This window comes from Cajanus cajan, chromosome 6 (genome assembly GCF_000230855.2).
Source record: "Cajanus cajan strain Asha chromosome 6, NIPB_CcT2T_4, whole genome shotgun sequence".
NCBI lineage: Eukaryota > Viridiplantae > Streptophyta > Magnoliopsida > Fabales > Fabaceae > Cajanus > Cajanus cajan.
Genome location: NC_138522.1, coordinates 37,243,827 through 37,268,602, shown reverse-complemented (window position 1 = coordinate 37,268,602; position 24,776 = coordinate 37,243,827). Strand labels below are relative to the sequence as shown.

The following is a 24,776-nucleotide window of genomic DNA, read 5'->3' as shown; positions in this document are numbered from 1 at the left end:
CCCCGAGAAATGAAGAAGGTAGCCCATATGCTCACTAAGAACGGATACTTGCCAGGACAAGGATTAGGCAAGGACTCCCAAGGAATCCCGGAGCTACCCATTATCAAGGATAATCCGGGGAAACAAGGGTTAGGATACAACCCCGTTAAAGATTAAAGAACGAAGAGGAATCAAGATCCTTCTCGACATTCTTTAAGCCAGATCTTTAGGAAGGCTGGTTCACAAATATCAAGGCCGGTCGTCGTCATCAAGTGTTCTTCTCCTTCTGATAGGGATGTATAGACCTGATGACTATTAGAGATTACTCCTCGGGGACAGCCCGACCCCCGAGCCTCGATAGGGCACATGTTTCCACTATGATTATAATAAAATCATTCTTTATTATTTCTTACTGCTTCTCTTCTTGCTTACAATAAATTTCTAAACCACATTATTTTTAACCCTGTTTGAATAAGCATGAATGAGGTTAAGATTGTCTTAATAACAATAAACCCGCATCATTTTTATGTGGAAGTGTGCGTGACAACTTAGAGCACCTTTCCTTGGCCTCGACAAGTGCCATCATGGATAAAAAGAAAATCATTTAAAAACAAGAACCATAAAAACAAAAAAAAAGCTCGGCAGGAAACCCAAAAAGGGGGCTGCACAAAAATAAGAGCAAAAGACCCGCTAGGAATCCCACGAAAGGGTGCCCTAGGCAAAAGTTAGGGTTGCAAAAATGAACAAAAACAAAAGTCCGCTAAAACGCCACAAAAGGGTGTTTTAGGCAAAAATAAGGACAATCAAAAAGCGAAAAGAAATCCATGATGGTACTATGAACAGAATTCAAAAAGAAAAAAAAAGTTCAGGGAAAGCTATCTAAGTTGTCAAATCACAACGTCAATAACAAGATTTGATTAACTTCATAAATGCTTAAACAAACAAGCCTAAACACAATAAGCCTACCTTGGCCAGCCATTCTTACAAAAACCATTTTTCAAAATGAAAATAAAAACCCCTCTAAAACACAAACTTTCGAAAAATATATACCTTTCCTTTCTTTTCTCTCTTGTCCCAAACGATTTTAAGATAATCTAGTGGAAACATGGAGATATAGTGGTCAATAGGAGGGTTGACATGTCTTCTAAAGGAAGGGAAGAATCATTTGGTTGATGACACCAAATCTCAATATAACATGCATCATTCCCCGGTTACAGAAATCGGCAGCACACAGCCCGTCTAGAGGAATGGCAAAAATCCAAACAGAGAAACGCATCGGTTAATTCTTTTGAAAAATGAATCAAATAGAATTAGGTGCATCATACTGCATACATGCATACAGATGATAGGTGTAATGGAAGATCACTTATTCTCTGTTTATTGAAAAAAACAAAAAAATATAAACTTCAGAAAAACAATACGCCCGTATCATGTTCAGTACGCCCGTACCAAAATTAGGGTTATGAACAAATTTTCAATTCAATACGGGCATACTGAAATGGATACGGCCGTATTGGCCATAAAGAAATTTTCAAAGACCTCTTCATGAGGCAATTGCATAAAATAGAAAAATAGGAAAAATTGCTTGTGTATGGCAGCGGTCAACAGAAAAAGCCGCAAATCAACAAAAAAGGCAAAAATACAGAAAAAGCCAAAAAATGACAAAAAAGGCAAAAAATACAGAAAAAGCCAAAAACGACAAAAAAGGCAAAAGATTTAGAAAATCAATCGCCTCGTACAGAATAACTGAGCCTGGAGAGGCTTGCCGAAATAATACTCTCTCAGAATAATTGAGCCTGGAGAGGCTTGCCGAAACAATACTCATGCAGAATAACTGAGCCTGGAGAGGCTTGCCGAAACAATACTCCCACAGAATAACTGAGCCTGGAGAGGCTTGCCGAAATAATACTCGTACAGAATAATTGAGCCTGGAGAGGCTTGTCGAAATAATACTCATACAGAATAAATGAGCAGAATAACTAAGCCTGGAGAGGCTTGCCGAAATAATACTCTCAGAATAACTGAGCCTGGAGAGGCTTGCCGAAATAATACTCTCAGAATAACTGAGCCTGGAGAGGCTCGCCGAAATAATACTCTCTCAGAATAACTGAGCTTGGAGAGGCTTGCGAAATAATACTCTCTCAGAATAACTGAGCCTGGAGAGGCTTGCCGAAATAATACTCGTACAGAATAATTGAGCCTGGAGAGGCTCGCAGAAATAATACTCCCCAGAGAAACCCCAACTCAAGCTCACGGAACAAATCCCCAGCGAGAGCTATCAAAGCAAGATCGTCAAAATCCCCAATGGAAGCGCGATCATCCAAAGCAAAATATTCAGTCAAAGGACTTGAAACTTCCTCAGTGGAAGATAGCTCTCTGACTCGAGCGCTGAGTGAGGATAAGCCTGCAGAGGCTTCCTAAATAATACTCTGGGATACATAAGATCCCCAAATCCCCAGTCGCCTACTCAAGAGGCATTCCTACAAAAAGGAAAAAATCAAAAGATCAATAATCATTCCCCAAGTGGAATCCGGCTCTTGGCCAAACATCAAGCGTCAAGATGATCTGCCTAACAGAAGAGGCTAATCACAATCAATGACAAAATCCCCCAGCGGATAACAGCCTACACAGAGGCGACAAAACCAGAAAAACAAAAAGAGTCACCCGAATAAGGATAACCGGGATACTCCACCAACGTCGAAAGGACGTCAGCCAATCATAAGGCACCGCTCATCTCAGAAAGAGCATCTTCGTGTCTACACCCCAGGGAAACAGAAATTCCTCAAAGGGCAGCAACTATGCAAAGGAAAGTTGGGACACAAGAACCTATGAGTAACTGCACATCCCCTAGACGGATCCCTGCGTTATCCAGCCCTTAGTGGCACAAAAATCAAAAACAATCGTCAAAGCAGCATCGTGGACTGTGGAGACAAAATCAAAATCAACATCCAGAACCCCCAGTGGATAATAGCCTACATAGAGGCTACAAAATCAGAAAATCAAAGAGAGACACCCGAATAAGGATAATCGGGATACTCCACCAACGTCAAAGGACGTCAGCCAAACATAAGGCATCGCTCAATTCAAGAAGAGCATCTGTGTCTACACCCCAAGGAGTCAGAAATTCCCCATGGGTACCAACTATGCAAATACAAGTTGGGGCACAAGAACCTATGAATGACTGCACATCCCCTAGACGGATCCCTGCGTTATCTAGCCCTCAGTGGCACAAAATCAGAAAAAACGTCGAAGCAGCATAGTGGAATGTGGAGACAAAAACCATCTCAGATCCCTGGAGAGGGCAAACTCACATTGCCAATGTCGTCAAGAACACGGAGGCAGACCCTGGGGAGGGCAAACCGCAGATCCTGGAGAGGGCAAACTCACGCTACCAAAGTGATCACAAGCACGGAGGTACGCAGACCCTGGGGAGGGCAAACCGCAGACCCTGGAGAGGGCAAGACTCACGCTACCAAAGTGACTAGAAGCACGGAGGTACGCAGACCCTGGGGAGGGCAAACCGCAGACCCTGGAGAGGGCAAGACTCACGCTACCAAAGTGACTAGAAGCACGGAGGTACGCAGACCCTGGAGAGGGCAAGACTCACGCTACCAAAGTGACTAGAAGCACAGAGGTACGCAACCCTGGAGAGGGCAAGACTCACGCTACCAAAGTGACTAGAAGCACAGAGGTACGCAACCCTGGAGAGGGCAAGACTCACACTACCAAGGTGACTAGAAGCACGGAGGTACGCAACCCTGGAGAGGGCAAGACTCACGCTACCAAAGTGACTAGAAGCACGAAGGTACGCAACCCTGGAGAGGGCAAGACTCACGCTACCAAAGTGACTAGAAGCACAGAGGTACGCAACCCTGGAGAGGGCAAGACTCACGCTACCAAAGTGACTAGAAGCACAGAGGTACGCAACCCTGGAGAGGGCAAGACTCACGCTACCAAGGTGACTAGAAGCATGGAGGTACGCAACCCTGGAGAGGGCAAGACTCACGCTACCAAAGTGACTAGAAGCACGGAGGTACGCAGACCCTGGAGAGGGCAAGACTCACGCTACCAAAGTGACTAGAAGCACGGAGGTACGCAGACCCTGGAGAGGGCAAGACTCACGCTACCAAAGTGACTAGAAGCACGGAGGTACGCAGACCCTGGGGAGGGCAAACCGCAGACCCTGGAGAGGGCAAGACTCACGCTACCAAAGTGACTAGAAGCACGGAGGTACGCAGACCCTGGAGAGGGCAAGACTCACGCTACCAAAGTGACTAGAAGCACAGAGGTACGCAACCCTGGAGAGGGCAAGACTCACGCTACCAAAGTGACTAGAAGCACAGAGGTACGCAACCCTGGAGAGGGCAAGACTCACGCTACCAAGGTGACTAGAAGCACGGAGGTACGCAACCCTGGAGAGGGCAAGACTCACGCTACCAAAGTGACTAGAAGCACGAAGGTACGCAACCCTGGAGAGGGCAAGACTCACGCTACCAAAGTGACTAGAAGCACAGAGGTACGCAACCCTGGAGAGGGCAAGACTCACGCTACCAAAGTGACTAGAAGCACAGAGGTACGCAACCCTGGAGAGGGCAAGACTCACGCTACCAAGGTGACTAGAAGCACGGAGGTACGCAACCCTGGAGAGGGCAAGACTCACGCTACCAAAGTGACTAGAAGCACGGAGGTACGCAGACCCTGGAGAGGGCAAGACTCACGCTACCAAAGTGACTAGAAGCACGGAGGTACGCAGACCCTAGAGAGGGCAAGACTCACGCTACCAAAGTGACTAGAAGCACGGAGGTACGCAGACCCTGGAGAGGGCAAACTCATGCTACCCCCGTTGTCAGAAGCACCGAGGTATGCACGAGCCTGGAGAGGCGACGACTAATACTCAACCTGGAGAGGCTACTCAACAATTTTCCACCAGAAGACACTACAAGTCGGAAGGATGGCTTATTCCCCGGACAATTGGGTCAACTCCTTTACTTGTCAAACGGTACACTAAAAGCCGTTTGACTAAGTAAAGGGGGGGCAGCTGTAGACCCCTAAAATTGTCCGGGTCGGAAATAAGACTCGAAGACTCTCGAAGACCAAAGGAAAGTCAGCCGGAAGGACTCCTGGAAGACCCTGGAAGACCCTAGGATGACAATCTGTAGGTTTAGAGGTCTTAGAGTAGCAAAAAATAAGAAAGTGGAGGGAATGAAGCCCAATACGGCCTCCCAAAAGTTCAGTACGGCCGTATTGAACATTTTAAACTACAATACGGCCGCACTGAACTCAATACGGCCGTATTGAAGTTTCTGGACTTCAATACGGCTGCATTGAATTCAATACGGCTGCACTGAACTTCAATACGGCTGCACTGAACTTCAATACGGCCGTATTGAGGTTTTTTGAACTTCAATACGGCCGTATTGAATTCAATACGGCCGTATTGTAGTTCAAAACTTCAATACGGACCGTATTGACCCCCAGAGGCCGTATTGCGCCTCATCCCTATAAATATGACGTCAATTGGACGTCATTCTACACTTTTGGACTGAGTTTTAACCCTCTTCTTGAGTATTCTGGGTTTTTTTGAGCAGTGCTCTGCCTAGAAATCACTCGGAGAGTTGATCCGACGAAGTTCTTGAGTCACGAGCCATTTGCTTGAGTCTCGAACCCAGTCGAAGGGAAATCCTCCGGATTTCCATAGTTAAAATTTTATAGGAGCGAGCGAGCGGTCTTGTAGAGGGAGGGAACGCCAAAACGCTTCCCAATTTCTGTCAAGATATATAAGAAAGCACGCTTCAAAGATTTATCTCTTTAAAGTCCCTTCTTTTACCGCTTTCTGTGTGTACATATTTAAACTGTCATCATGTAGATAGTTAATTTATAATAGCTTAGAATAAATAGGGGTAATTTAGTAATTTCGCACTATTATTTTTAAATAATCTGTCATAGGGAACCCGAAAGGGGCGCTGTGGGGTGCTAACACCTTCCCCATGCGTAACCGACTCCCTTACCCGACTCTGGTTGTAATGGCCGAAGTCGATTTTTGAATCGATTGCCTTAAACCTCTTTTTCCAATGTTTTGAGTAAAACATTGGTGGCGACTCCATGAACCCTTCCTTTTTATGAAAACCGCTAATCTATGGAGGGTCCCGCTTGGGATTAACATGGATTGGTGAGCCTTTTAATAAAATTGCTCGTTTGACGAGGTCTCAGTTTGAGAATAAGTCATTCTAGCAATCCATATTTTTAAACAAATAAAAGAGTCCAACCATCCTTCGCGAATGCCGAAAGCCCGTTTCGGGCCGGTGGCGACAATGAGGATCAGCCACCACAGGTGGAAGCTGAGCCTAGGGAAGCTGAGCCGGAGCTGAAGCCGTTCTCACCTTTTGAACAGATTATGATTAATAAAATTGATGCAGTGATGGACATGTCGAGGAGACATGAGTCTTTGTTTTCAGGTTTGCTGGACAGGTTTGATGATCTGGATCGCGAAGTTAGGCTGATCAAGACTCAACTTGGCATTCCTGAGGACGAAGAATGATTTTTTAACTAGTTTTCATTAGGATTTTTAATTCTATTTTGAGACAATTTAGTTCAATATGGTTGTAATAGTTTAAGTTTTTGAACACTTTTAATATTTTCTGTTGTTGAACAATTGCATCTTGATGAATTTGAAGTTTGTTTGTTAATGTGTTGGTTTGATTCTGATTCCAATGATTGATTTGGAATGCTGGTGCAGGGTATCATATGCTCTGTTTTTAATCATATGCTCTGTTTTTGTGAGCATATATGTTGATTTGTATGGTTATTTCTGGTTCAAATTGGCATACTCTGTTTTTGAAATGATGCACATTCTTGCCTAGTTTAATTTGGTCTGAATTGTGACCTATAATTCTTAACCTTGGCTTATTTTGTTTTTGATAATGCCAAAGGGGGAGAAATGGTATTGTATGGTAGTATGTGTGTTAGTTGTTTTTGTTTGCAGGTATTGTGCTTGTGTGTGTGTGTGTTGTACAGGTTTTGGTTCATGACACAAGCAGGCACAAAGTGCATTACGGGATGATTAGTGCATTACGGGATGATTCATTGTTCATGGGTTGGCATCATCAAAAAGGGGGAGATTGTTGAGCTTAGGAGAGCTTGAAGCTTAAAGAGTTTTGATGATCACAACATGCAACAACTTGGAGAGCACAAAAACAAAGTTAAAGAAGAGTCAAAGAGAATGCTATGAACTGGAACTATGTAATAGAACTTAGGAAATGAATTTTTGTAATTGTGTGTGCTTTGTGCATTGAGCAAATCTTGTCTAGGATTAAGTAGGGAGTAGATGATGATGAGTTAAAAACATTGGAGAGTTATTTTGAGGCTTAAAATGAAATTTTAAGAACTAATTCAAAATAATCGATTATTGTTAAATATAATCGATTATTTCAGCAAATGGGCTAAGTGGCATGCCTTGCTGTAATAATCGATTATTTGCCAAAATAATCGATTATTTCAGAAACAACTCTCTGGAATAATCGATTATCCAGCTAAATAATCGATTAAATTGTTCTTGGTTGATTTCCAGAAATCTGAAGAACAAAATAATCGATTATTCTTTAAAATAATCGATTATCTGGGTTTGAACTTTTATAAATAGACTTGAACTCTTTTGAAACTTAAGACAATTGAGTAAGAACTGATAATCAACTTGTGAAAACGTTTTAGAGAGTCTGTGTGACATCTTGGAGAGTTTTCTTTGTGAAATCCAAGAGAAAAACGTTTGTGAAAAGCTTGTGAGGAAATCATCATCATCATCATACTCTTGAAAGAGGAAGACAAAGATTTGTTCAAGAATTCCAGGTGAATTCGTTCCATTTTAATTCTTTGTGAATCTTTGTGGAAAATCTTGAGAAGGGGTTCTCAAGTGGTGAAGTTTCTTGTAGTGGGATCTACAAGGGTTGCTTTCTTGGGGTCAAGAAAGTGGTTATCTTTTAGTAGTGAAGTATATGCATGTGTGTTTGCTTGTAAACCTTCTTGCTTAAAGATAGTGGAAAAATCTTAATCAGGTGGTGATTAAGGACTGGATGTAGGTCACATGTGGAGTGGCTGAACCAGTATAAAAGACTTGTGCAATCTTCTTCTACCCTATCTCTTATATTGTGTAATTCATTGGTGGAACTTTAAAGAAGATAAAACTTGATTAATAAGTGCATGTGAATCTTGAAGGTTTGAATCTGTAATTGAACATTATTGCTGAACCTTACTGTGTTGAATCAAGTGAGCACATTGCATTCATATCATCATAACAAGTCTTTAGGAGGGCTTTATTTGAAAATTCTGTCATAGAAAAGTTTTGATTGAAATTAAGATCCAAAAACTCTGATAAATTTTTAAAGGGTCATTAAATCCAATTCAGCCCCCCTCTTGGATTGTGCCATTCTTTTCTATCAGGAGTAATATAGGGATGGGTGACCTTCTGGGAAGTTTCCCAGAAACTGTGTAAGTAAGGACAAAACATGCTAAAAAGTGAAGTATTGTGAAATAGAATCCTTGAGAAGAATAGCGACAGAATTTGAGATGTCTATGAAATTTAATAAAATAAAAAATAAAAAATAAATATTTAGCGACTCATTTAGAGGCAGTTAGTGCGACGGGTGTTGTAAGGGTTGCAATTCCAATTTTGCGACGGTTGGTGCAACAATTCCAGTAATCGTCGCAAAATTTACTCGTGATGGACATTTCTGCGACTGTTGGTGAACCGTTGCAATGATGTCTTTGCGGCAGTTCTAACCGTCGCAATGTAGGTCATATAACTGTCGTAAAATCGTCATTTTCTTGTAGTGGATGTGTGACAATTAGCACGTAAATCAGCATGGCACGACCCTGAGCATGAGCTATTATAGGGCTGGCATAAGCATGACATAGTGTTGGTTGTATGATACATGTAGCAATGAGTACATATGTTGGTGTGACACAATGCTGATTGAGTAATGCGACAATGATGACATGAGCATGACATAGTACTGATTGTATGATGATGGTGTATATGTATGATTGAGATTTAATGATGAAATGTTGACTTATTATCGATAGAACTTGACATGTATGAACTTGATGGAATTTGTAATTCTATAATGAATTGTAATGGAAATTATGTTGTGGCCTATCTTTGTGTGCTTTACATATAGATTTTTTTTTGTCTCACTGTATAATTTGTGGATGTTCTAGATGAGGAAAATCTGACTATGAGTGACATCTAGAATGTCAACAGTTGAATTGTGGGTGTGCTCTAATATTGTCACATCAGGATAGAGGATATCTAGGACATAGATTTTTATATGTACATGGAGATATACTTATTCTTTTGAAAACAATTTGTAAACTTAGGTTTTATTTTCCAAGTTTTATCTTCAATTATTTTTGAATATTGAAGAACATTTATGAAGATTTCAGGTGGACCCTTTTACCAATGTTGAAAATTTTATTTCTTTATTTATTTACATTATTACAATATATGTGTATGGGTAATAAGGGTGTCACAACATCGCCATTTTATCATCATTCACTACTAGAAAAGTGTCATTTTCTTGCGAATTTTCATGAAAAAAATATTCACAAAATTTTTTTGCGAATTTTCCTACAAAAAAAATATTCGCAGAATTTTTTTTACAAATTTTTCTGCAAAAAGATATTTGCAGAAATTTTTTGCGAATTTATTTGCAAAAAATAATTTACAGATATTTCTTACAAATTTTGCTATAATTTTAATGATCATAGAAAAAAATTTTCCATGATAAAAATTTGCAAAAAATATTGTAAGAATTTTATTTTGTTTCTTGCAGATTTCTTGCAAAATTAAATTCACAAATAATGTTTACTAAATGGTAGAAAAATTTTGCAAGTAATTTTTCCCGCGAATTTGCGTGCAAATTTTAATCCACACGAAAAATAAAAAAATATTTAAATTTATAAGTTTAATATTTTAAAAAAAAAAACTTCAAGTCCCACATCGATTAAAAATAAAAAAATTAAAGAGTATATAAGTCGAGGCAACACTTACCTTACAAGTTGATTTGTATGGTTGATTGTTAGGCTTATAATCTACGATCTTAGAATTTAAGAGATTATGTATCACATGTTGAAGGCATGGAAACAAATGCTTCAGATGAATTCATTGTGAGCATTTGAAAGTTGAAGAATTATTGATAGAATTTATAATAATTTTCTTAATTTTTTTTGTAAAAAATATTCCTGCAGAATTTCTTGCGAATTTAAAATTCGCAGGAAATTTTTCTGCGAATTTTCCTACAAATTTTTTTTTTGCAGGAAACTTTACTACAAATTTTTTTTGCTCGAAACTTTCCTGCAAATTTTTTTCATAATAAATTTCGCAGGAAAATTTTCTGCGAATTTTAAAATTTGCAAAAATATATTATCCATGAAGGTATTACCTGTAGATAAAATTTCACAAAAAAAATTGTAGGAACAACGTTTCCTGCGAATTTTTCCTAAAAATTCACAGGAAAAGTCGCATGTAATAAGAGAAATTCTAGTAGTGATTCATTCTTAAATAATCTCATGAAGAATATAAAATTTCACAAGCCTCAAGTTATTTATAAACACAGCTTTACAAAATCTAAAAAGTCTTAGAGAATGAAGAGAAATACAACAAAAAGGTATTTTTATTTATTTACAAAAGGTCTTCAAAATATAGATCGGAAACAAAACATTATAAATAGTAAAATAGAATTCATAGGTCACTTGTTATAACTCAAATTGTGAATATCACCTTCAAATTCTAATGAGAATAACATAAAGATTTACATTAAAATTTATTAGAACATTTAAATTAGAGAAAAATTATCATGAGAAAAAGGAAGAAAAAAATACAAAGAACAAAATAAGAGAAAGAATTGTGAATATCACCTTGGTTAAGAAAAAAAGGAAAATTTAGGTTTAAATTGACAATGATAGAGGATAAATTATGTAGAACTTTTAGTATTAGAGAGATATAATAGAATTTAGAGTCCTTTATACACGTTGATAGTGAAAATGAATTGTGTAGAATTTTTAGAAAAAAATATAAGAGTGTAAAATTCCTCATTGATTGAGACTCTAATCACTAAATATTATATTGATTGTGGTCATAACATTCAACAATTACAATAGAAATGTGAAGAGATGAGGAAGAGTTGACACATAAACAAAAGAGATAATATGATAAGACACGAGGTTAGTTTTATAGCAATGTCTCATCGTAATAATTTGAAACTTAATTTTTATATAAATAAATGAGTTTTGTTTCAAAATGGCACACATATCTAAAACAAAATACTATTTTTTTTCATCTCATAAAAACTGAGTTTTTATGAAAGATGTTTGAAGTTAAAAATGTTCTTATTTTTTTTTTTATAATAGTTACCTATTAATAAATTACTAATATTTTAGTTTATTAAATATACAAGTTAAATGTTTATTATATATAGTTAAAATTTAAAACAAATTATGTCTATAAATGAATATTATATTTAAATATATAAATTAAATTTAAAATTTGAATAAATACATATTTTAAATATATAAATTATATTTTAAATTTATGATAAATAATTTATATTATAATATAAAATTATTTTTATTTATTAATATTTATTTTAAGAATATTAAAATGTAATTTATAAACAATCATAATAAATTAAAATTGAATTAAAACTTCAAAAAAAATATCATTGAATTTTTTTTTAATTACTGTAACGTAAAATAACAATTCATTTTTTGATACACGAGTTAACCATCACAAAATAATGTATTTATTAAAAAAGTGAGAGATTTAATAAAATTATATAAAAATAATAATATATTTATTGTTATATATCTTTAATTTATATGTAGAAACTTTAAACTCGGATGATTGCGAAACGAATAGTACATACGACGTGGATAGAAACCATAATTTATAGGCTAAAAAGAAACCATAATGGCCGAAAGCAAACAAAATGAGTGCAAGCTTGAATTGACCTCTTCCGTCCAACCATATATCTGTCCTCTTGCTTCTTCTTTTTTATTTAGAATCTTTACCTTTCGTAGTCGAGTACAGCTCTTTCAGACCGAGACTAATTTCCTATCAAGTCTAAACAAATGTTATATTCTTGAAGTGATTGAATCCAAATCTCTTTTCTTCTCTTACGCCTTAAAGATTTATTTATTTCCTTTATGCTAATGGAGTGATGGGTTTATGAAAATGTAGATTAAGGTTTGTATCAAGATAGTGATTGTTTTTGTGGTAATTACATGTCTAGTATGTATAGTTTTGATTGTGAGTTATTAAGATTATGTCTTAATTTGAATTAATAAAATAAAAAATTAAATAATTTTCAATATTTTCAAAATTTTGCAGATTCTTATTTATATATCATATCCAACTCTAATAAATATGAAAATCATGTCAAATTTGAACTCTACCAATATCTTGGTCATTGAATAGTAGGTATGTATGAGATTGGTTAGAAAAAAAACCTTACAATATATTTTAAATAAATTTAAGGAAAATAATTATAAGTATGTATGAGATTGGGTCGATATATATATATCCATCTGGTATATATATATATGCAACCAAGGTGAACAAAAGCGTAGTGAAGAAAAGATGGCATCTGCATCAAATGTGAGGGAGGACAAATACCGCCCCTATTTGCGGGAAGACAGTGAGAAGAACATGAAATGGAGATATGGTGGCCCCCCTAATTATGATGTTGTGAACAAACTATTTGAAGAAGGCAGAACCAAGGTCTCTTTGTGTGCATTAATTACTCTTAATTGTAGTACAAGAGTGTATGTATGATGTATGTATTTTGATGAGATGGATGCAGGTATGGCCTCCGGGTTCAGTTGAAGATGAGGTGCAGACTCTAGTCAAGAATTGGGAGATGGAGATGTTCCACAAAGTGGATATGCATGATTACAGATCAGTGGATCCAAACAAATACACTTTCAGCCTAAACGGTATACTGTTTCGTAACCTAACTCAGTTTAATTTGGTTTGAATTTGATAGACATGACATAATGGTTAAGGTACAGGTAGGAAGGGTATTAGTTTGAAAGAGAAAAGGAAGCTTGGTGGAGGGTATATCCCTCTCTTGCAAACCTCGCTGCCAGAGAAACTGAGGCCTTACAATCCATATGAAGAAACAGCAGATTCATCTCACAAGGCTTTCACAACAACGTTCCCACGTGGCTTTGCTCTGGAGATTGTGCACGTGTATTCTGGACCTCCAGTGATTGTCTACAAGTTCAGACACTGGGGCTACATGGAGGGTCCCTTCAAAGGCCACGCCCCTACTGGGGAAAAAATTCAAGTCTTTGGGATGGCCATTTTCACTGTAATTATACCAACTTTCTACCAATCATAATAGTAAGTTAATAACATTATATTAACAACTTTTCTCCTGTATTATGTTGTGACACATGCAGTTGGATGAGAATTCAAAAATTGTGAAGGTGGAGTTCTTTTATGATCCTGCTGAACTACTAGGAGGTCTCCTGAAAGGTGCTGAATTTGATGGCAGTGCTGAAGATGCAGTTACAAGCTGTCCTGTACTCAGGAACACAGGCTAGAGCACCACAATAAGTTCCAAGTTTAATCTTGAGGGAAAGGATGGGCATATGTCAAAAATAACTGTACTTGTTGTGTCCAAGGAAACTTTCATTTAAGGATTAGGATTTAAAGTTTTATGGTTTAGGGTTTATTAATAAATTCAATAATCGATTCCGATCAAAATAAAAAAGGCATGTTTGTTCCATATGTTTAAATGCAAATTCAACTGTTATTGAGGGGAAGATATCATTTTTTCAATAGGAAAAAAAAACTTTAAAATATCACCATGAATTCTTTTATTTTTTTTTAACTTTATAATAAAAATAAATTATGTGAGACCCGTCCCTCTCTTTTCTCCCTCTCAACTATCACTCTTTCACTCTTACTCTCTTGGCCCCTTTTCTCTTCTGATTTCTCAAATCTTTCCTTGTGGTGACCTTGGGTTGAAGGTGCTGATCAAGTTTAGGCGGAGCTAGCTGAGCCGTGTGGAGCTTTCTTTTTCTCAAGCTTCTTCTCCTTCTCCATTGTATTCTTCCCGGAGCTTGGATTTCTTCACCGAGGTAAGGGGAGCTAGGATTCATGATGGCTGTACGAAAATGAGTTTAGAAACTCATTGATGGTTTGATGATTTGATGATTGTTGGCTGTTTTTGAAGAAAATGGGTTTTCCGAGTTTTCGGGGTTTGATGAAAAATTTGGGAATTTTGATTTGTGGTTGCATGCTGAAAATGAGGTGTTTTTCATGTTGTTTGATGAAAATGTGGAGCTTTGGGCCTATTGCATGTGTTTGGATGACTTGATTTGTGCAGGTTTTCAAGAAATTTTTGAAGTTGGAGGGTTTCTGATTAAGAGCACGCCGGGCGCAGTTCTTGGCGCCAGGCACGTGACCATCAGAGGGCACCTTTGGTCGAGCCCGCCGGGCGCAAGGTTGTGCACGCCGAGCGAGCTTGAAGAGGGATGCCCCTGGATGGCTCACGCCAGGCGTGGTTGGACCACGCTGGGTGCGCTATCAGTCAGTGACCCACTTCGTTGTGATTCTAGTGTGGCGCCGGGTGTGACTACGTCTCGCCGGGCGTGGAGACTCCTTGGGAGTCTCTACCAGAGGTGGTGCCGGGCACAAATGGTATTGCGTCGGCGTGAGATCTTGGAAAGGTCTCTGCCTTCCCTACGTCGAGCGTGGGTTTGGGCACGCCGGGCACGTAAGACTCCTTGGAGTCTCTGCCTAGGTTTGCGCTGGGCGCAATTGGTATTGCGCCAAGCGCGTTGAGTCCTGGTGCTCTCTGGTTGGGCCACGCCGGGCGCGACCATGAGTGCCCCGGGCACGGATATGTGATTACTTTATATGATGTTAAGTGTTGAAAATGTTGATAATTGTTGATATGTGCTGAGTTGAGCTGTCATTGATTAATGTTGTTAATGCCGTATGATGAATAATTGTTGAGTTGTGCTATATGCTTATATTTTTTGCTGTGTTGTGTTGTGTTGCATGCTGATATAAATTGTTGTAGGCCATAAGGCTGAGCTGTTGTAGGTCGTAAGGCTGAGCTGTTGTAAGCTGTAAGGCTGAGCTGTTGTAGACCGTAAATCTTATCTGTTGTAGGAGATCTCTGAGCTGATATGCGTGACGACGCATTGTGTGTTTACTACTGTTTATGTTGTATGACGTGAGCTGTATATGTGATGAGTTGTATGTTGATGATGTGCTGATAGTTGTAACTCTTTACCATTCATGTTTTTATATATATGTATGTTGATTCTTTTCACTAGCTTATCCTTTGTTGTTTCCATGTGGTTTGGACTGTAGTGATCATACTATGTATGAGAGTAGAGCAGGGTTAGGTTGGTGGTCTTGAGGCAGGTCTGCAGCTGGCAGATAGAGTTATTCTTTTGTTATTTTTAGCTACTTGGAGTAGCATTGCTGGATGTATTTTGTATACTGATTTTTTTAAGCCACGGATTTAACCTTGTGTATATATTTTAGCTGCTTATATATATATATATGCATGGTCTTGTCTGTGTGGTGTCGTGTTGTTGAGCTGTGTGACGGCCAGATGGGTCGTTACAATTTAGTGGTATCAGAGTAGTTCGAGTCTAGTGGACACTCTGTGGGAGTGGTTCCTTTAGGCTTTTTTTGTGCTGAGCTCTGTGTTGTGTTGATTGCTATGCTGATTTCTTTGCTGATTGTTGTGCTGATGATTGTTGTTTGGTTTAGTTATTGTATACTGAAGGTGCTGTTACTTTTGTAGACAATGACTAGAACTAATGAGCAGATAGCCCGTGCCATGGAGATGATGGTTATGGCTATGCAGCAGCAAAATGCTTATTTTGCTAGGATGGACGCTGATAGAGCTGTAGCTGGTGCAGCAAGACCAGTTGGGTCACAGGAGGGCCGGGATCTAGCTGAGTTCTAAAAATGTCGTCCTCCACAATTCAAGGGAGATGCAGACCCAAAGGTAGCTGACCACTAGATCTGTGAGCTGGAGAAGATTTTCATAATGTTGGGATGTTCTCAGGAGAGGAGGCTGGCATATGCTGTCTACATGCTAGTAGGAGAGGCTGAGCATTGGTGGAGGGGAACCCACCATATGCTGACTACTAGAGGGATTGTTGTTGATTGGGAGTGCTTCACGAGGGTGTTTCTGGAGAAGTACTTCCCGGAGAGCGTGAGGCACGCTAAGGAGGCCGAGTTCATGCGGTTGCACCAGGGAGGGATGTCAGTATCCGAGTATGCGATGTGATGGAAGCACTTGGTGAAGATTGATGTTCATCCAAGCTTCCATGCAAGGACCGAAAATGCTCCATGAGGTTATCGCGTTTTGACCTTGGAATTCTCCTTTGAAGAAGCTTCAATGGAGGAGAAGCACCTTTGAGGAGGTTCGGTTACCTCTTGAAGAAGTGAAGAAGCTTGAGAAACCAAGCTTCTAGGAGAAGGAACTTTGAGAGAAAACCTAGGAGAAGGTTCCTCACGAATTTGACTCTTGAAAATGAGAGAGAAATCTGATTTCTAATTCTCATAAATGTCCAAAAGTGATTACAAGAGAGGGTTTTACAAATATATAGGGGAGGTAGCTTCTAGGAGAAGCTAACCTTAACCATGGTTCACTAGGAACCATGGTAAGGTGTAGCTAACCATCCATGGTTTCTAAAACTTGTAGGAGAAGCTATCCTTGACCATGGTTCACTTAAGAACCATGGTAAGGTCAGCCTAACTTACAATGGTTTAGAAACTTGGAGGAGAAGCTTCAAAAACTAGAAGGAAAACTAGTAATTTTTGGCCATGAACAAGAGAGAATGCTAGGCGGCCTTGGCTCCAAATTGCTCCAAGATTTATTTCAAAAATATTTGATTTGGTTTAGTTAGGTTCATCATATGATGATGAGACCTAGCTAAATCAAATCTATGAAAAATTAGGAGCAAAATGAGTCCAATATGCAAAATTTTGCCTAGGCCCAGTTCTGACTCAATTACTAGTCACACCCTCAAGTATTGCTAAATGTCACCCCCTTTTCTCTACTGAAAAAATACAAAATGAATGTATCAACTAGGGAGGTTAAATGGAGTTAAACTCTCCAAGTAGCCTACCTTAAAATCAATATACAAACACTAGAAAAAGCAAGTAAAGTGCCTCACAAATACAAAGGCAAAAATAATCTATACAAAAGAGCTACTATATGTACAAACATAAGAAAAAGGTCTTTAAGATCATCTCATTCCTCTTGGTTCTTTTAGTATATCACCTCTTGGATTCCTTGGCCTTGGCCATAGTCTATCATCCCCTCCCTCTTGAAAAGGATTTGACCTCAAATCTCGAGGGTCCTCATGATTATTGGCCATACCTACAAATATATAATAAAATTCATCAGAGGTGATATTTTCATCAAATAAGTGTGAAAGGTATATCCTAGAAGGAATCCTTTCATGGAACCTAAAGAAATCTATGATGCTAGACCTACTAATATAATGAATAGGATCCTCTCCTAAACATAGACTAGGTATTTTACTAAATCCTTAAAATGTGCTAATACTAAAACTATAGCACACTAAAGACTTAATCCTAAAAACTAAAACATCTTGCCTAAAGTACCCTATGTGGTAACCTAGGCATTTCCTAGAAAATAAGGAAAATACTACTAAGAAATTTCCTAAACAATTTTGGATTATATTATTTGTTGGATAGTTATGAAAAGAATTTGTCACAAGGAACCTTGAAGGTTCATATGTTATATCCAACAAATAATATATTCCATAAATTGGGTGCATTATTGACACAACTAAGGTAGGAAGACTATCTACCTTGGGCACCACCAAGGAAGTAGCATGAGAAGTGGAACTAAGTGAAGTCCACTTCTCCTTCACCAAATCTTGAAATTGAGACTCTTTTTCTTTAAAAATAATGGATTTATGAATCTCCTCTTCAAGACTAGTGGCAGAATGAGGGAAAAAGTTAAGATCTTTATGAATAAAGAGAATTTTTTTCATAGGAGTTTTAGTACTAAAACAATTCTCTTTAGTCGCAAATCTTTTAGAGGATATTTCTTCCTCTTTACTCTTCCTTGCACAAAGTTCTTTATTTTTTTCTATTTCTTCTTTTCTTTTGATTTTCATTTTTCTTCTTCTTTTGTGTTTTCTCATGTCTTCTTTCAATTTTTCTTCTTCTTGTTTAAGAATTCTCAACTTCTCATCTAGGATAGCAAGTTTGGCCTCTCTTTCAATTTTCTCCTTCTCTTTTTGAAAGGCCTCTTGCTTCTTCCATAGTTTAAGTGATTTTAGCTCTTTTGTTAAGTAAGAAATGTTTTTAGGAGAGCTATCACTTCCACTATAGTTGGATTGTTGAGACATTTTAAACAACAAGATTTTTCTCTTCACAAAAAAAATAGATTTTAAGAAAATAATATTTTTGGAAGTGCTAGACTTGGCACTTGGAGGTCTAAGAGTACAAATTGAACTTTGGAGGGAGGTGAGCTACTATCGAGCCACTTAATAACCAAGCCTCTTCAAGTAAAAATCTCTAAACCCCTTTGTACGTTTGCCTTGCACAAAACAATTTTCACAAAGATATTTTTCAAAGAAAAATAACAAGCAAGTGCCTAAAGTGTACAATTAATCAATACTTGAAAACATAAATGGCAAGAAAACATAGATTGCTTGAAAACTTAAATTGCTGAAAACATAAATTGCTTAAAACATAAATTGCATGAAATCTTAAAGACAAGAAAACATAAACTAAGCGTTGAAAGCAATTAAACCTATGTGAGAGCTTAAAAGGCACCAAAGACCTTCAAGGACCCTCTCACAAGTACTAAACGAAATTACTATGAGAACACTTAAGGAGAGATGGAGATACACCAAAGGCACTCCAAGACACTCCTTAATAAAGGCCTTGTACAAAAATTTGGAAATTAAAAGATTACAAAGATGAAATGTAAATTTTACACCAAATGAAATGCAAATTTACATTCAAATGAAATGCAAATTTACACCAAATGAAATGTAAATTCAGTTAAAGAAAATTTAGTGGTTGCACCAAGAATTTTAGAAACAAAAATCAGCCACTAATTTAGTGACAACTTTAGTGACGGATTTGGTATTGAAATTTTTGAAGAAAAAATTTCCGTCACTAAATTTGTTACTAAATTCTTCACAAAAATTTTGCTCCTTCTTTCTCCAATTCAGCCACCTAGCTTGCAGCCTCTCAATGTGTTTCACTCCTCTTTAGAAGCAACCTTGATGATGGTTACTCCTAGGTGTTTGAATTTCCAAGAATCTAATCCAATGAGAAACAAGCTCCTAGGTCACCACCAAAGTCCTTCAATATTGGCTAACCTTGAGCTTGGCCTTCAACACCTTCCAAGAGGCACTCAACACACCTTAAGATTCTGGAATATTAGTTCAAAAACTGAAAAGGAACAATTAGGAACAGCTACACCAATTGGTGGAAGAAAATGAGACAAGACTAGAAGGAATTTCACAAAAATGACAAGCAACAATTAAGGCTAATTTGGAAAGCTAGCACACAAAAGATATCCTATCAAAGGCACTAGAATGGATTACAAAACAAAAGCTAAGATTAGAAACAAAATTAAGACTCAAAAGATTGTATATGTGGCTGGACAGAAAATTGAAGATAAGGCACACAAAATGTTACCAAACCGAGAGCACTATTTTGCTAAAATTTTCACTCCTTGGCTTTTTCTTGTGTTCTTTTCTTTTGTTTTCTTTTGTGATTTCTTTTGTTTTTTTATATTTGTTAACACAGGAGTTTAATGCCTTTTAATCAAGTATTAATCTCGGATTTAAGCATAAAAATCTGCTGCAGAAATTTTCACACAAAAAAAGAGGTGTTCACATGCAATGTTCAACTAGTGCTTCACAATTTTGTACTATTTTTTTGTCAAATTTTTAAGCACTCTTTCTCTTGTTTTTCTAATGTTTTTAGAACACAAACACCTCTGTTTTGTCTCTGTTTTAAGTGCCTAAAAAGTGTTAAAAGTTTCAGCCACAACACAAGACTCAAAGAAACCTAATAGGAATTAGTGTTTAACAATTTTTCTTGACAAACTTTTAACAAGACATAAAGGAAACCTAACTCTAAGAAATTTTCTAGAACTAATAGCAAATCATGACCTCAAATATGTAAATCAAAAGCACATATAGGTAAGGTTCAGATTTAATAAGAAAATACACAAAAAATTTTGGACATAAACAACACACAAAAAATTAGGTCAACAAGCTAGTCTAGGAATTTTCAACATGAAAAAGACTACACATGACTTCTATGACAAAACAAGTGATTCAAAAATAAAACTAATGCAATATGAATGTTGTCCAATCACGGACACATGTTAAGGAATGGAGAGACTCAAACAAAAGCAAAACGCACAAGTATAGGAGCCTAAAGCACAAAATAATTGATTCACGGATTAATAGGAACAAGCAAAAACATGAATCAATTTCTTCTTATGTGACATGTAGAATCTATCAAAAAAATTTAGAAAATTTAGATCCATGCAGCAAACACATATTTAGACATAGGAGAAGGAAGATACAACACGGATTCATACAAAAAATTTAGAACACAAAACCTCAAGAGCACTAGGCTCTAGATACCAAAACTAATGGAAGCACTTGGTGAAGATTGATGTTCATCCAAGCTTCCATGCAAGGACCGAAAATGCTCCATGAGGTTATCGCGTTTTGACCTTGGAATTCTCCTTTGAAGAAGCTTCAATGGAGGAGAAGAACCTTTGAGGAGGTTCGGTTACCTCTTGAAGAAGTGAAGAAGCTTGAGAAACCAAGCTTCTAGGAGAAGGAACTTTGAGAGAGAACCTAGGAGAAGGTTCCTCACGAATTTGACTCTTGAAAATGAGAGAGAAATCTGATTTCTAATTCTCATAAATGTCCAAAAGTGATTACAAGAGAGGGTTTTACAAATATATAGGGGAGGTAGCTTCTAGGAGAAGCTAACCTTAACCATGGTTCACTAGGAACCATGGTAAGGTGTAGCTAACCATCCATGGTTTCTAAAACTTGTAGGAGAAGCTATCCTTGACCATGGTTCACTTAAGAATCATGGTAAGGTCAGCCTAACTTACAATGGTTTAGAAACTTGGAGGAGAAGCTTCAAAAACTAGAAGGAAAACTAGTAATTTTCGGCCATGAACAAGAGAGAATGCTAGGCGTCCTTGGCTCCAAATTGCTCCAAGATTTATTTCAAAAATATTTGATTTGGTTTAGTTAGGTTCATCATATGATGATGAGACCTAGCTAAATCAAATCTATGAAAAATTAGGAGCAAAATGAGTCCAATATGCAAAATTTTGCCTAGGCCCAGTTCTGGCCCAATTACTAGTCACACCCTCAAGTATTGCTAAATGTCACCCCCCTTTTCTCTACTGAAAAAATACAAAATGAATGTATCAACTAGAGAGGTTAAATGGAGTTAAACTCTCCAAGTAGTCTACCTTAAAATCAATATACAAACACTAGAAAAAGCAAGTAAAGTGCCTCACAAATACAAAGGCAAAAATAACCTATACAAAAGAGCTACTATATGTACAAACATAAGAAAAAGGTCTTTAAGATCATCCCATTCCTCTTGGTTCTTTTAGTGTATCACCTCTTGGATTCCTTGGCCTTGGCCATAGTCTATCACGATGAGATTCGAGTACCTGGCTCGTTTCTATTCGCAGGCGATTTCTGAGGCCTAGAAATGCAGGAAATTCGCTGAGGGGTTGAAACAAGAGCTGAAGAGGGTGGTGGTGCCTATGGCCATCACTGAGTTTCTGGCCTTAGTTGAGAAGGCGAAGGTTGTGGAGCGGTTGAAAGGTGGAAACCGTGTGATGAAGACTACTAAGGGACCAGCTGGGTCCAAGAAAGGAGGAAATCAGAGGAAGCCATATGATAGGCCTCAATCACAGCAAGGGGGTCCTGTCATAAGGCAACCTGCTGATGCTACCAGAGGAGGGAGACAGGGTGGAGGTGTCACTCTTAGACGCTACAGGTGTGCTAGACCCCATTTTGTTAGGGATTGTCCACACACGGAGAGCCGGTATTTCAGGTGCCATCAGATGGGTCATGAGTCGACCAACTGTCCCGCCAAAAACAGACCGGATAGGGGTGCTTAGAGGGTTGATGCTCAGAGGGGTGATAGACCTACTACTGCTAGGAGAGTATTCGCCTTGACTAGGGCTGAGGCTTCGACTTCTTCTGATCTTGTGAAGGGCAAGGGTAAAGCTACTGGTAAGGATGTGATGTTTTTGTTTGATTTTTGAGCTTCCCACTCCTTTATCTCTTATGCATGTGCTTCTATGCTTTGTGTGCCGGTGTGTGACTTGGGGTTGAGACTGCTAGTGTCGACGCTCGCTTCTACTTTAGTAGTTGTTTCTGAGCTGTGTGTTGGTTGTCTTATTGTTGTGAATGAGAAGAGGTACAAGGTGAACTTGATCTGTTTTCCTTTGGTGTACATGGACATAATCTTAGGGATGGATTGGTTGTCTGCCAATCGCATCCTTATAGATTGTGCCAATAAGAGGTTGATCTTTCCTCAGGTGGAGGAGCTGTTAATTTCAGCTGGCCAAGCTGAATCATTGTTGAGAGATGGAGCAGAGTGCTATCTTCTGCTTGCTGCCATGAATGTGGAGACCGAGAAGGTCATTGTTGATATTGATGTGGTGAGGGATTTTGTTGAGGTGTTCTCGAATAAGGTGCCAGGGTTTCCGCCTACTAGGGAGATGGAGTTTAGCATTGACTTGGTTCCAGGTGCGGGGCCAATGTCGGTGGCTCCCTATAGGATTGCCCTAGCTGAGCTGGTTGAGCTGAAAGGTCAGTTGGAAGACCTATTGGAAAAGCAGTTGGTGCAGCCGAGTGTATCGCCATGGGGTGCTCCCGTGTTGTTGGTGAAGAAGAAAGATGGAGGTAGTCGACTGTGTGTTGATTATCGGCAGTTGAACAAGTTGACCATTAAGAACAAATATCCACTTTCCCGGATAGATGACTTAATGGATCAACTGAAGGGAGCATCGGTTTCTTGAAGATTGACTTGAGGTCAGGTTATCACCAAATCAGGGTGAAGGAGGGTGACATACAAAAGACTGCTTTCAGGACTAGGTATGGTCACTATGAGTATGTTGTGATGTCGTTTGGTGTGACCAACGCCCCGGCAGTGTTCATGGATTACATGAATAGGATCTTCCGGCCCTTCTTGGATAAATTTGTGGTGGTGTTCATTGACAACATCCTTATTTATTCAAGGACCCCGGAGGAGCATGGAGAGCACTTGAGGTTGGTGCTGGAGATTTTGAAGGCAAAGCAGTTGTACGCTAAGCTTTCAAAATGTGAGTTTTGGTTGGAAGAGGTGAAGTTCTTGGGACATGTGATTTCAGCTGAGGGGATTGTTGTTGATCCGGCTAAGGTGGAGTCGGTGTTGCAGTGGGAGCGTCCAAGAACTATCACTGATATTCAGAGTTTTGTGGGTTTGGCAAGTTACTATAGGAGGTTCATTGAGGGATTCTCCAAGATAGTAGCGCCTCTAACCCAGTTGACAAAGAAGGAGCAGCCGTTCATTTGGACTGATGCTTGTGAGCGAAGTTTTGATGGGCTGAAGAGGAGGTTGACTACTTCTCCTGTATTGGTGTTGCCCGAATCTGGTGAGCCCTTTGATGTGTATTGTGATGCTTCTCACCAGGGTTTGGGGTGTATGTTGATGCAAAATAGGAAAGTAGTGGCATATGCTTCAAGGCAACTGAAGAATCATGAGAGGAATTATCCCACTCATGACTTGGAGTTGACGGCAGTTGTCTTTGCCTTGAAGATATGGAGGCATTATCTTTATGGTGCTCGGTTCAGCCTCTTCAGTGATCACAAGAGTTTGAAGTACCTGTTTGATCAGAAGGAGCTGAACATGAGGCAAAGGCGGTGGATGGAGTTTTTGAAGGATTATGACTTTTAGTTGATGTATCATCCTGGGAAGGCAAATGTTGTAGCGGATGCGCTGAGTAGGAAATTCATCCACATGTCGAGCATGATGGTGAAAGAGCTAGAGCTGGTGGAGGAGTTCAGAGATCTGAATCTCTGTGTGAAGTTAGCTTAGGATCACATTAGTTGTGGGATGATTACCTTAACTAGTGAGTTCTTGAGGCAGGTTGGACTGAAACAGTTGCAAGATGTTGAGCTGGTGAAGCTTATTGGTTTTCTGGGGACCGAGAAGGCTGTTGGTTTTAAGCTGGGCGGAGATGGAATCTTGAGGTTTAAGGGCAGAATTTGCCTATTTCATGATGCTGAATTGAAGAAGGCGGTGATGGAGGAAGGCCACAAGAGTAGACTTCGCATACATCCTAGTATGACTAAGATGTACCAAGACCTTAAGAAGACTTTCTGATGGTCTGGTATGAAGAGGGAGATAGCTGAATATGTGACGGTTTGTCTGACCTGTCAGAAGGCGAAGGTGGAGCATCAGAAGCTTAGTGGTTTGATGCAGTAGATGGAGATTCCAGAGTGGAAGTGGGATAGTATCACTATGGATTTCATTGTAGGGTTGCCTAGGTCGGCTAGGAATAATGATGCTATCTGGGTGATTGTTGATCGGTTGACCAAGTGTGCACATTTCTTGCCTATCAACATCAAGTGGTCCTTGGAGAAGCTGACACAGTTGTATGTGAGGGAAATAGTACGGTTGCACAGGGTGCCTTCCAGTATTATTTCAGACAGAGATTCGAGGTTCACTT

The 24,776-nt window shown here is 38.7% G+C and overlaps 1 pseudogene across 1 annotated transcript; it reads left to right on the top strand.

The window, feature by feature from the left end:
* The first annotated feature begins 12,432 nt into the window (after nucleotides 1-12,432).
* Nucleotides 12,433-13,760, top strand: LOC109792900 (pathogen-related protein-like; annotated as a pseudogene). Its single transcript, XR_014434656.1, has 4 exons — nucleotides 12,433-12,748; nucleotides 12,831-12,963; nucleotides 13,039-13,340; nucleotides 13,432-13,760. The product of XR_014434656.1 is annotated as a pathogen-related protein-like (transcript).
* The last annotated feature ends 11,016 nt before the right edge of the window (nucleotides 13,761-24,776 follow it).